Below are 13439 nucleotides of genomic sequence, written 5' to 3' on the forward strand. Positions count from 1 at the left end.
TATTACCCAATCTTTATACTGTTTCTGAAACAAGCTTAACCATATGGTTCTACCGTTGCTCTAATTCTATCAGTGTGCTAACAATTATTATTATATTTTTTATTTGGGAAACAACTGTTAATGCATAATTTGTGTCACTTAGGCTTAGATACTGTCAAAAAAATGAACTACCTACTCCCTGAATTTTCCTTAGTGTTGATATCACGTGTTAGGGAAGACCCAGACGCAGACAGTGTCGAAGTAACAAAAGTGTATTACTATAACAGGGAGCAGGCAAAATGACAAGTCAAGTTCAGGCAGAGGTCGGTAATCCAGATCAGAGTCCAATAGGTACAGAACGGCAGGCAGTCTCAGGGTCAGGGCAGGCAGAATGGTCAAAACTGTGAAAACAGGAACTATAAACAGACAGGAGCAAGGGGAAAACCGCTGGTAGGCTTGACGAACAAAACAAACTGGCAACAGACAAACAGAGAACACAGGTATAAATACACTGGGGATAATGGGGGAAGATGGGCGACACCTGTAGGGGGGTGGAGACAAGAACAAAGACAGGTGAAGCAGATCAGGGTGTGACAGTTGAGGTATTTTCTGCCTGGATCTCCTCCTCTGTCTCCTCATTCATTTCTCCCATATCCCACTCGGATTGATTTTCATCATTCGCATGAATCCCAATCGATTCTTCTTGCCCGAGCAAGTGCCATTACTGATAATTTCTCATCTACGGCTGTGAGAAAATAAATATTAATCAATGTAAGCTTTGCAACTAGCAACCTTGTTCTTCTTCAAAGCCAAACAAAATGAGAATTTGGCTGTGCTCAGGTCTCATTATTAAGATGAGCATGGGAACAGACGTTATACAGAGCTATTGATCACAGCGTGAAGACAGGCCTACACAGATAATACCTCCATGGAATAAAAATTATCTGTATCCAGCAGAGAAAAATACTTCCTTTCACTTGCTCTTTTGTTCTGTTCCTTTGATTCTCAGTGGCAGTCCAGACTCCATAACTTGTCAGGAAGGCAAAATGTAAAAACCCCAATGGTGACCAACCAATGGTTTTCAGGAATGTTTTAATTAATACATTTTGCCCAAATGTTTTTTTGGTTAGTTTAATAATTAATTTGAGATTCAGCAAAAACAATTTAGCTCACAAGGTTAATAGTTCAATGTTTCCCGTTATATTATTATCCTGATCACAATATTCCAGCAAATAATTCGTCTGATTTCACTTTGCTTCTCAATCCCTTAGTTTGTCCCTATCAAATGTACTCTAATCCAAGCAGACACGGAGACTGACACGTGATCGAGAGGGATAGAAAGCAGTTTGTGAGCCTGAAAATACATGATCTAAGTGATTGATAGGTGATATTCAGCAGTCATAAAAGTATACCTTACTAATTTGAGTGCCTCAACAGCACTAGCTTCCGTCCTCCTCTTGGTACATTGACTTCAATACAAAACCTTGAAGGTTCTTGGTCCCTAGACCTACACAGTAATTGTGACAACTTCCAGAGGATGTCCTCCAACCTATCAGAGCTCTTGCAGCATGAACTGACATGTTGTCCACCCAATCAAAGGATCAGAGAATGAATCTACAGTAGTACTGAAAGCATAATCTACAGCTACCTAGCACTATAGTGCAACAAAAATGTGGTGAGTAGTTGACTCAGAGAGAGAGAAAGACAATAGTTGAACAGTTTTCAACAAATTAATTTATTCAAAAATGAAGGAAAAGAAAGAGCGAGAAAGAGAGAGTGTCTTTTTTTCATATATTTTTTTTTGCCTACTTTTAGCCTACTTAGTTTAGCCTACTCAAACACCCATCAAACAGAGGGATGCTATGTTAGCTAGCTGGCTATGACTATTCAACACAACACTGGAACTCTTCCAAGTCAAGGTCAGCTTTTGGTTTTATGCTTACTGACTGTGCCCTGTAAAGTTACCGCATGACTGTAGTGGGTTTACTAACACATTAGTTCTATTAGCTATGTTAACTAGGACGTTACTTTAGATAATATATGGACCACGATATAGGCTGTGTGTAGCGGTTATAATATGGTTTGTCTTGGAAAGTTTTTTTCACCTAGTCACATACAGCTGATGTGTTGTGCATTGAAGTCCACAAACAAAGGGAAAAGGTGAGAGGAGGAAATGCATAGAGGCGAGAAGGAATACAGGGTGGCAGCTATGAAAGTGTGTGTTCATGCGTAATCAGGGGTGCATTCATTCCAAAATGCTTTTGAAAAACGTTTCTTAAACGGAGGCAAACAAAACGGGGATAAAAATACATTAATTTGTCCAATAGAAACTTTCGTTTGCAACTGTCGGACAAATGATTACACCCTAGATAAGATAGATGCAGGCAAGAGTAACGCAAGGCGTTATTGAATGTGTCACTGTCTGTCAACTCCAATTTGTCTCTCAACCTGTGTGCATCTACGTTGCAAACTTTCCTTCATAGGCTAGGTTGTAGCAACCACATGATGGATATAGGGAAAAATGTTGTATAATGCAGTGGCCTAAACATATCGATTTTACATTGAACTGGGTGAATGGACTATGAATGACAGTCATCCAATATGCTGTAATAGAAATAAGGCCAAGCTCATGAAAAAAAAAAAGTGTCCACCCTCATCATAAACAGCACTGACCGCCACTGAACCCGACAGAATGCCCTCGATGGTGCTCCTGTGGAACACTGTGAAGGCCCTCGGGGATATTTCTGTATATCATTTTCTATACATTTGCAAACGTTTAAAAAAAAAAATGTTATCACTTTGTCATTATGGGGGTATTGTGTGTAGATGATGAGAGAAAAATATATATTTAATATATATTTTTTATTCAGGCTGTAACAATCAAATGTGGAATAAGTCCAGGAGTATAAATACTTTCTGCAGCTCAGTATTAGTACTATTTATACTCACAGTTTATTAGGTACGTCCATCTAGTACCGGCTCGAACCCCTCATTGCATCCAGAACAGCCTGAATCTTTCGGGGCATGGATTCTACAAGTTGGAAACGTTCCACAGGGATGTTGGTCCATAATGACGTGATGGCATTATGCAGTTGCTACAGATTGGACGGCGGTACACCACCGCCACCAGCCTATAACGTTGACTCCAGGCAGGATGGGTCTATGGAGCCATGCTGCTTACATCAAATCCTGACTCTGCCATCAGCATGACGCAATAGGAACCGCGATTCATTGGACCGAGCAATGCAAAAAACCTGTGATGGTCAAACATGAGTGAACACACGTGTGATCAAATCACATGCAAAAAAATATAAATGCTGTTGTTGAAAGGCTGTTGAAATGTTCACATGAGTCGGACACATGTTGTCTTTGGACACGTGTGAAGTTTCACATGTTAATAATTAGTGTTTTCCCTTGTAAAAAAACACACGTAAAAAAAATTTCACACCTTTATTTTTCACCACTTTTAATTAGATCTGGTCTCCTATCCAGGGAGTGACCAGGAGTGACCCTGCTTATGTTCATAATACAGCCAACAGTGGGATGCAGGGTGCTAGGTTGCTGGAATGAATGTGCAAAAACATGCACATGGAAAAAGGCAGCGAAAGCAAGGGCCATGGAAACGTTACCAAAGATAGGGAAAGATGGAGGCATTTAAAAAAAAATCCTTGCAATATTTTTTATTTGAGCTTTTCTTTAACTAAGCAAGTCAGTTAAGAACAAATTCTTATTTACAATGACAGCCTAGGAACAGTGGGTTAACTGCCTTGTTCAGGGGCAGAGCGACAGATTTTTGCTTTGTCAGCTTGATGATTCAATCTAGCAACCTTTCAGTTATTGGCCCAACACTCTAACCACTAGGCTACCTGCTATCAATACTTTTGTCACGCCCTGGCCATAGAGAGGCTTTTATTCTCTATTTTGGTTAGGCCAGGGTGTGACTAGGGTGGGCATTCTATGTTAATTTCTTTGTTGTTTGGCCTGTGTGGTTCTCAATCAGAGGCAGCTGTCTATCGTTGTCTCTAATTGAGAACCATACTTAGGTATCTTTTTCCCTCATGGGTTTTGTGGGTAGTTGATTTCTGTTTAGTGTTTTTCACCTTTCAGGACTGTTTTGGTTATTCCCTTTGGTTTTTTTGTATTTAGTGTTCAGTGTCAATAAATAAACATGAACCCGTACCACGCTGCGCTTTGGTCCTCACCTTCTTCCACCAACCACTGTTGGGTTTATGTTTTACTTTCAATATCACTATTTTTGTTTGCAATACTAAGAATTTTGTTCTTGAATTCAGAAGTTTTGCTTGATATTAATGGCACAAAAGTAACTTACTCACTGGAGGATTGCACCATATAATAACACTATTACTCTTAGCAATCTTTAATTTCAATCCCCGCCACAGTTTCAGTGAAAAGATGAGGGATGGGGCTGGAGAAATGCAACTCACAAATCAATGCACTACGCTATGGATGCAAGGACTGATCATCCATCATATCAAAATGATAGTTCTCACCATGTTTTTAGGCTATACAGTGGTTGTTTACATTCAATTTGTTTACAAACATCGGAGTAAAACAAGCTTATATGTGGAGTTCTGATGCGGTATAACAGTTGAACTAAGGTCATGAGGCATCATTACATCTCAATATGTACAGTAAGTCTAAAAATGGATGTAGCAGCTAAGGATGGCCCCTTTAACAGACCTTCATACAGAAGAACTATGTCGCCATTTGAACGTGATCCATTAACCTGCCCTCCACTGTTCTGTGAACGTTCTGCAAAATCGGTCCCTTGTCCCACATTTGGTCTTTTAAGATGCCGTCACCCTAAGTCCACCGGTGGAAACATTGCCACTGCAACATGTTAACACCATCTTTTTTTTTTACATAGGAGAAGAATAACATTATTGCAATTCCAAATTTGAAAGTGAGATTTTCACAGTTGTAGTTTTCTTACATATGAAACTGCTACTTGTATTTTCACGTGATTGATTTTCACAGATTTTCACATGTGACTGTTGTTCACTAGAAAATGCAATTCCACACGTGAAAGTGAGAATTTCACATGAATATTTTTCACGTATGAAACCTCATATCCAATATTTTCACAGGAGTTTTTTTTTACATGTGAAACCGCACATTTCACATGTACCTGCAATTCGCGTGAGGTGAAAACATATTATTCTCCTCACTGTGAAAATGTGTTGTTAACCTGTGAACTCTATACTTACTACACGTGAAAATATGGTTTCACATATGACATTTAAGCTCACCATGTGAAAACAGCTTCAGTAGTTCACATGTGAAACTGCACATTTAAGGTGTTTGTTTGTTTTGTAAGACTACAAACCTCTTGGGCCCGTTTGCAGGTTGTTTTGGATTATGCTTTGCCCAATAGAACTGAATGTTTAATAATGACTTGTGTCATTTTGGAGTCACCTTTATTGTAAGTAAGAATAGAAGATGTTCCTGAACAGTTCTGCTACTACGATGATGGATAAATTAATTGTGAATTGTAACAGATCATAAAGTACCTCCCCTGTTATTGGTAATGGTGAAATGTTAGCATGTTTTGTTGTAGTTTCTCACATCTTAATCATTAAATGGCATTATCAGAATGTATTTAGTAGTGTTCAGAAACATGTTATCTACTTACTTAGAAATAAAAATTACTCCAGTCATCATTCAGTTATTGGGCAAAAAAACCCCAACCTTAAACACAACCAAAACTGCAAATGCACCCGACGAGTTTGGAGAGCCACAAACTTGACGTAGTCATTGCGATCAAGGAACATGGGTTGTCGTATTCTTTACAATCATATGCCTGGCAATTACGTTCGCCGCTGTCGTCGACGTGGCTGCTGTCGTCGTGGCAGCTGAGCTATAAGGTTGAGCTTCAGTGGGGCAAGGTAAGTCGTAGTCTGTGTCTGAGAGACGATAAAAGAGAGAGCGAGTGTGTGTGGGAGAGTGAAATTAATATTACAATGCACTGCCATAAACTGAAAATTCTGTCTATTATTGTAGGCAGTTGCTATTGAGGATCATTTTTGGCCTCTATATAGAATGGACACCATGGGATTCACACATCACCTGTTATCATCACCAACACATCATCCCCCCTTCCATCACCAATATGCATCTTTCTGTATCACTGGATGCATGTCTTAATAATAGTGTAGTAATATTTCATTTCCCTCCATGTATTGACAATAATACTCTGTCACATTCCCAATAAATTAACCGCTCTTAGAGAGTCGCAATGTGAATGTTTCTCCATAAATGTTTACTTTGTCCTGATAGATGATAGATCATGTTAGTGGATAAACGACGATGATGTGTATTCATGGCAGCAATAATGTATTCGTGAGATTATGTTTTGTGATCCTCCAATGAACCTATTGCAAGTGGCATCATATTAGCCGTGCTGCCATGGTGGGAGGACGTACAACCCTCAATCTCTTTGCTCATCTCATTGACATGCTTTCCCTGATTGACTTGGTTGTAATTAACGGTGGGCAGTAGCCAGTTTTTCCCACTGTCTATAAAGAATCCAGACTGAATATCTGTCTGTTTCACTATTGTTTTACTTTACTGATTCCATCAAAACCACTTCCTATATTTCTAATGAATGGTGTTTTGCAAACCACATCTGTCAGCAATTGGACCACCTTCAACCAATCAGTAGACTGCTGCTGGGTGACAATTCAGCAGAGCAGAAAAGTCAAACAGCACCATACAGGGGAGAAAATAGGAGAAGAAATATCATCGGATTGCATTAACAATTTCATATCCTCTGTATTGATGTTCACTTAACAGAGAATTGTGTTTAATCACATTTCACTACACTATCAATTGTGTGAAGTTGATGCGTCTTTATAAATCTTTACATTTATAGAATTGTCTATTTCACTAATAGTCCACCGAATGATTTAGGATTTGATCATGCCTGCTGAACCAACTTTATGATTTGAGTTATTAATAGTTCCCACTGGGCACAAACGGATTGAATCCTAATTTCCACCTCATGTCAACAGAAGAATGTAATGTGAATCAACGTGGAAAACTGGAATGTATGTCTTTTTAAAAATCTAAATCCAATGACTGGTTAACATTTTTGTTGATTTTCCTTTGAATTCCCATTGGTTGACAATTCTAGATGTTGAACTGACGTCTGTGAACTGAGGTCTGTGTATAGTCGGTTATACTGTATTTGTCAGTGATATTTAAATAACCTACAACATCTAAATGGATTTGATAGCACTGTCAGTAAGGTTTCTGACAGTTATGGTACCAATTATAATAATTATTTTTACTACTATTATTATTATTATTATTAATTATACAAGTAAATAAATTTTTGTTCCCATGGCATTGGTATGCTTACACCATCTCTTCATTAATCTGAGGAAATAATTGCTTCAGTATAAGATTCATAACATCTCTGATCACAGAAAAATAAAGATCTCAGCACAATGATAAACATTCAAACATCCAGTATCCACCTTGTTCTCTTTATCTCTCATCATTTCATTCAGATTATTTGCCCCAGTTTTGCCCACACTAAGTCACTGAGTGACAAAGCTTTGTGAGTGACAACCAACAGTATAACTTGAAGGTTATTAGCTCTGTGATGTACACTTTGATGTACAGTATCCTTCTTTGCAGGCGGTGTAAAGACTTTTACTTTTTATTTTTTACCAAGGGCGCTCTCCTCAAGGTTATTAGCTCTGTGAAGAACTCTTGATGCCACTTTGATGTATCCTTCTTTGCAGGCGGTGTAAAGACTTTTTAATAATTACCAAAGGCGCTCTCCTCCATGCACCATCATGAAATTGGGCATAATTAATGCAGAGGTGTCTGCACTGTATGGGCTTTTCCACTTCAAGTGGGATTAAATATAAACAGATTCACAATTAAAGATGCATTTTGTTTGCAGCCTTCGCCCCTCCTCCAAAGCCTCCTCCTCCCCTGAGTCTCGTTTGTAATTCCGCTGTAGTCCCGCTAGCACAGGTGCAGCCCGGAACCTTGACTTGGACCAGAAACACTCCATCCGCTATGAAGCACAAAGCATTAGATCTTCAAAAAACATGAATCATTCACATCTCCAAAAAAGACAGCAGCATGTTTGTGTGTATCTGTGTGTGTGTGTGTGTGCGTGCATGTTCTCTTTGCAGCAAAAATACACAAAATTCATGATAAAGCATTTAATATTCAGTGTGAAATGGAGGCCTGCTTAATGCTGCTTGACCCTGAACTATATAAAGAAACCATTACTTCAGATGCACCTGGAGCCGACTGCAGTCCCATGCACAACTCTAATAACCCAGGTAGCAAAAAACGTTCTAAGAATCATCAGAGCATGGTTAGAGGGTGATTGTCCCATGGTTACCTGGCATAACACCTTCCCACAACTTGTTACAGGATAGTTGCTTGGCTTTGGAACAAAGATTGACACCTTGATTGACACGTCACGTCATCAGATTTGATGGCTGCAATCCCGTTAAAGGGATGATATGACAACAGCCAGTGAAAGTACAGGGCGCCAAATTCAAAACATCAAAAATCGCATAATTAAAAGTCCTCAAACGTACATGTATCTTATACCGTTTTAAAGGTAGTCTTGTTGTTAATCCCACCACAGTGTCCGATTTCAAATAGGCTTTACGGCGAAAGCACCACAAACGATTATGTTAGGTGACCACCAAACCACAGTAAAAACAGCCATTTTCCCAGCCAAAGAGGAGTCACAAAAAGCACAAATAGAGATAAAATGAATCACTAACCTTTGATGATCTTCATCAGATGACACTCATAGGACTTCATGTTACACAATAGATGTATGTTTTGTTTGATAAAGTTCATATTTATCCAAATATGAGTTTACATTGGCGCGTTACATTCACTAGTTCCAAAAACATCCAGTGATTTTGCATAGCCACATCATTCAACAGAAATACTCATCATAAATGTAGATGATAATACAAGTTATACACATGGAATTATAGATCTTCCTTTCCTTAATGCAACCGCTGTGTCTGAATTCAAAAAACCTTACAGAATAAGCAAACCATGCAATAATCTGAGACGGCGCTCAGAAGGAATAGTCACAATAGACCGCTTGGCGTCAACATAAACAAGAAATTACATGATAAATATTCCCTTACCTTTGAGGATCTTCATCACAAAGCACTCCAGGAATCCCAGGTCCACAATAAATGTTTGTTTTGTTCGATAATGTCTGTTATTTATGTCCAAATACCTCCGTTTGTTAGCACGTTTGGTATACATAACCAAACGCTCATTCTTGTCAGCGTTACATCGGACAAAAACTTCAAAAAGTTATATTACAGGTCGAAGAAACATTTCAAACTAAGTACAGAATCAATCATTAGGATGTTTTTAACATATAGCTTCAATAAAGTTCCAACCGGAGTAAAAACAATACATCACGTAAAGCAGCCACAACTGCCAGTAAGAGTGTCCATGATTGAGTCTTTGAATGAAGAGATTGAGATAAAACTGTCAAGTTTGAGTGATTGTTAAAGCTCATACAAGTTGCTAGCTGCAGCCAACTTAAAAGATGAGCGATCCAGGGATGTGTGTGCTTTGGGGACCTTTAACAGAATGTGACTGGCAGGATGAGGGCTGCAGTAGATATCTCAGATAGGGGGGAGTGAGGCCTAAGAGGGTTTTATAAATAAGCATCAACCAGTGGGTCTTGTGACGGGTATACAGAGATGACCAGTTGACAGAGGAGTATAGAGTGCAGTGATGTGTACTAAAAGGAGCATTGGTGGCAAATCTGATGGCCGAATGGTAAAGAACATCTAGCCGCTCGAGAGCACCCTTACCTGCCGATTTATAAATGATGTCTCCGTAATCTAGCATGGGTAGGATGTTCATCTGAATCAGGGTTAGTTTGGCAGCTGGGGTGAGAGAGGAGCGATTATGATACTGGAAACCAAGTCTAGATTTAACTTTAGCCTGCAGCTTTGATATGTGCTGAGAGAAGGACAGTGCACCGTCTAGCCATACTCCCAAGTACTTGTATGAGGTGACTTCCTCAAGCTCTAAACCCTGAGAGGTAGTAATCCCACCTGTGGGGAGAGGGGCATTCTTCTTACCAAACCACATGACCTTTGTTTTGGAGGTGTTCAGAACAAGGTTAAGCTTGTTGGTCACTAAGAAAGCTTTGTTGTAGAGCATTTAATGCACGGAACCTGGAACCCGGTAGCGGGCTGAAATTCCACAACATACTTTGATCGCTACATAAATAGTCATATTAAACATTAATGAAAATACATGTGTCTCACATGTATCGAAAGCCTAGAATCTTGCTAATCCAACTGCATTGTCAGATTTAAAAAAGGATTTACAGCGAAATAATACGATGCGATTATCTGAGGATTGATTGACTGTATTTTAACCCAATGACCACTGATCGTCTTGAAATCTAGCTGGGTAGATAGCCAATGAGCTGAGGTAAATGGCAATATGCAATGGTTATGTGTCGGAAGACCAACCCATGTAGTAAACTCCAGAGTAAAGAGAGTCATTCGTTATTGAAGTTTTATACCGGAAGGAGCTACGCATATTACACGCAGCATTGTTTGGTAAACGCACAGATTCAGCTGTTTATATATCAATCAGTATGGCGACTAAGTCAGGGAAAGCTAAATCTAAGTCTAGATATACAGATGTACACACAATTTTAGAAGAAATTGATCGGAAAAGTGAGACAGAGATTGTTGTAGGACGATTCATTTAGCGATTCCTAAGTGGAGGAATATTTTATGAATGGAGAGGACATGTTTTGGACTGGTAAGTTCTTCTCACGCTAATGCCCTTGTTTGAAATGAATAATATAAAGTATTATTGTGATTTTTTTTTAATTTTAGAAGCAATGTATAAAAATGTAATGTAATGAAATGTGAGATGCGTGTGTCTGCCGCACCACCCCAACCCACATGAAATAGCCTATTTGAGGCTGTTAAGTGGACGTCAGGCCCACAACAATGGCCAAAGTGAAATGGAGATAGTAGATATAAGCTGGTCTGTTGTAATATAATAAAGACAGTAGATCTAGCTGAAATGTCATAATATAAAAGAGACAGTAATCTAGCAGGTCTATAATAATATATTCAACCTTATGTTCCCTGTACTCTATATATATACATGTTTATTATACATGTTGATACTCACTTTACAGCAGAAAGAGACTGCTATGGCACCTGGCACCAGCAGCACAATATTGTGTAGGGCTTTGGCAAAGTGGGTGGGGTTATATCCTTCCTGTTTGTCCCTGTCCGGGGGTCTCATCGGATGGAGCCACAGTGTCTCCTGACCCCTCCTGTCTCAGCCTCCAGTATTTATGTTGCAGTAGTTAATGTGTCAGGGGGCTAGGGTCAGTTTGTTATATCTGGAGTACTTCTTCTGTCTTATCCGGTGTCCTGTGTGAATTTAAGTATGCTCTCTCTAATTCTCCCTTTCTCTCTCTCGGAGGACCTGAGCCCTAGGACCATGCGTCAGGACTACCTGGTATGATGACTCCTTGCTGTCCCCAGTCCACCTGGCCTTGCTGCTGTTCCAGTTTCAACTGTTCTGCCTGCGGCTATGGAACCCTAAACTGTTCATATTTACTCTTGAGGTGCTGTCCTGTTGCATCCTTTACAACTACTGTGATTATTATTTGACCCTGCTGGTCATCTATGAACGTTTGAAAATCTCGGCCATGTTCTGTTATAATCTCCACCCGGCACAGCCAGAAGAGGACTGGCCTCCCCTCATAGTCTGGTTCCTCTTTAGGTTTCTTCCTAGGTTTTGGCCTTTCTAGGGAGTTTTTCCTAGCCACCGTGCTTCTACATCTGCATTGCTTGCTGTTTGGGGTTTTAGGCTGGGTTTCTGTACAGCACTTTGAGATATTAGCTGATGTACGAAGGGCTATATAAATACATTTGATTTGATAGAGGACTGAGGGTCTTCCAAATATTGAAAGTGTGTAAATAGTTACCCATGTTATTTTGTAAATGTATATATTTTTTTCCATATTTTTTTCTCAATTTTTTGGGGGGGTGTGTTAGAAAACCATTTTGGCATTTTGTATATAGTTATTTGTTTCAAAATGTATACCTTCACCAATTTGGCCACTTCTGTACATTTGGGCTACTTGTGTGGGACACCTGGGTGACTTCATGATAAATGTCATGTAGCACAATCATTTTGGAAGTTATCATTCTGAAACTTTGCACAAGTACTGCTGCCCTCTATGTTTTTCACTGAAATTGTCCCCATCATCCTATCTGAATGTTTGTTTTATCTTGTTCATTTTAAAGATGATGATACAACAATAAAAATAAAAAATGTAGTTTTTTTTCATTGTATCATCTAAACCAGATCTATTGTATTATATTCTCCTACATTCAATTCACATTTACACAAACTTCAGAGTGTTTTCTTTCAAATGGAACCAAGAATATGCATATCCTTGGTTCTGTGCCTGAGCTACAGTCAGTTAGATTTGGGTATGTCTTCAGGCGGAAATTGAAAAAAGTAAAGGGGTGGTTTTAACACATGAAATAGGGTGATGCCGTATGCTTTTCCTCCTATGGTATGTTGCCTACCCTCCCTTTTCCATCTACACGGAGTAAGGAAATAGGGCCTCCCTCTCATCTTCAAACTACTCGATGACCAGTGATGTTCCAGTCGGCAGTTACACTGGTTTGCACCATAGCGAACAAAGCAATTCTCTACCCTCATCTGGATGCTATAGTCCTTGGCGTCCCTAAAGCCAGTTTGAGGACCTCACTCTACCAGCCACTGTCCATGCCAGCAGTCTGCCCCAGGGTTTTTCAGGACAGCTGAAATGTTACATACGTCTCGTGTCTGAGCCGCTGAATTGTGACTCCACTTTGTTTCTATACTGACATTTTGCTTGTTTGATTGACTTGCTGAGGGAATAACTACACTGTTTGTATTCAGCAAAAATCCCAGTCACCTTTCCATGGTTAAACGCGATGGTTCGCACTTTCAGTTTTGCACGAATGTTGCCATCTGTCCACGGTTTCTGGTAAGGGTAGGTTTTAATAGTCACAGTAGGTACAACATCTCCTTTGCACTTCCTTATTATCAGAGAACCGGGATTTCGAAAGTAACCTTAAATTATCTTTTAAGTCAGTTCTTGGTAATATTCTGGCAATGTTCTAAAAAATATATTCAGAATGTTACCAGAACATTAAAGGACGAGTTCACCTTATTAGAACCAAATCTGTGTTTGGGATATAAATGGCATCCTTTAGAAGTGCCCAGACACTTTTTTTTGCAATCTCACATGTTTTTGAGAGGTTTACCTCACCAGCGTTATACTTCCAAATGCTTGTTCAGCAGTTACAGGGGCACATGAACAAAGGCTCCAAAAATTCACAAATTAGAAATTGCAATGCTCTAAGTATACATAGTGATGCAGG

Source organism: Oncorhynchus mykiss, chromosome 23, assembly GCF_013265735.2.
Source record: "Oncorhynchus mykiss isolate Arlee chromosome 23, USDA_OmykA_1.1, whole genome shotgun sequence".
Taxonomy (NCBI): domain Eukaryota; kingdom Metazoa; phylum Chordata; class Actinopteri; order Salmoniformes; family Salmonidae; genus Oncorhynchus; species Oncorhynchus mykiss.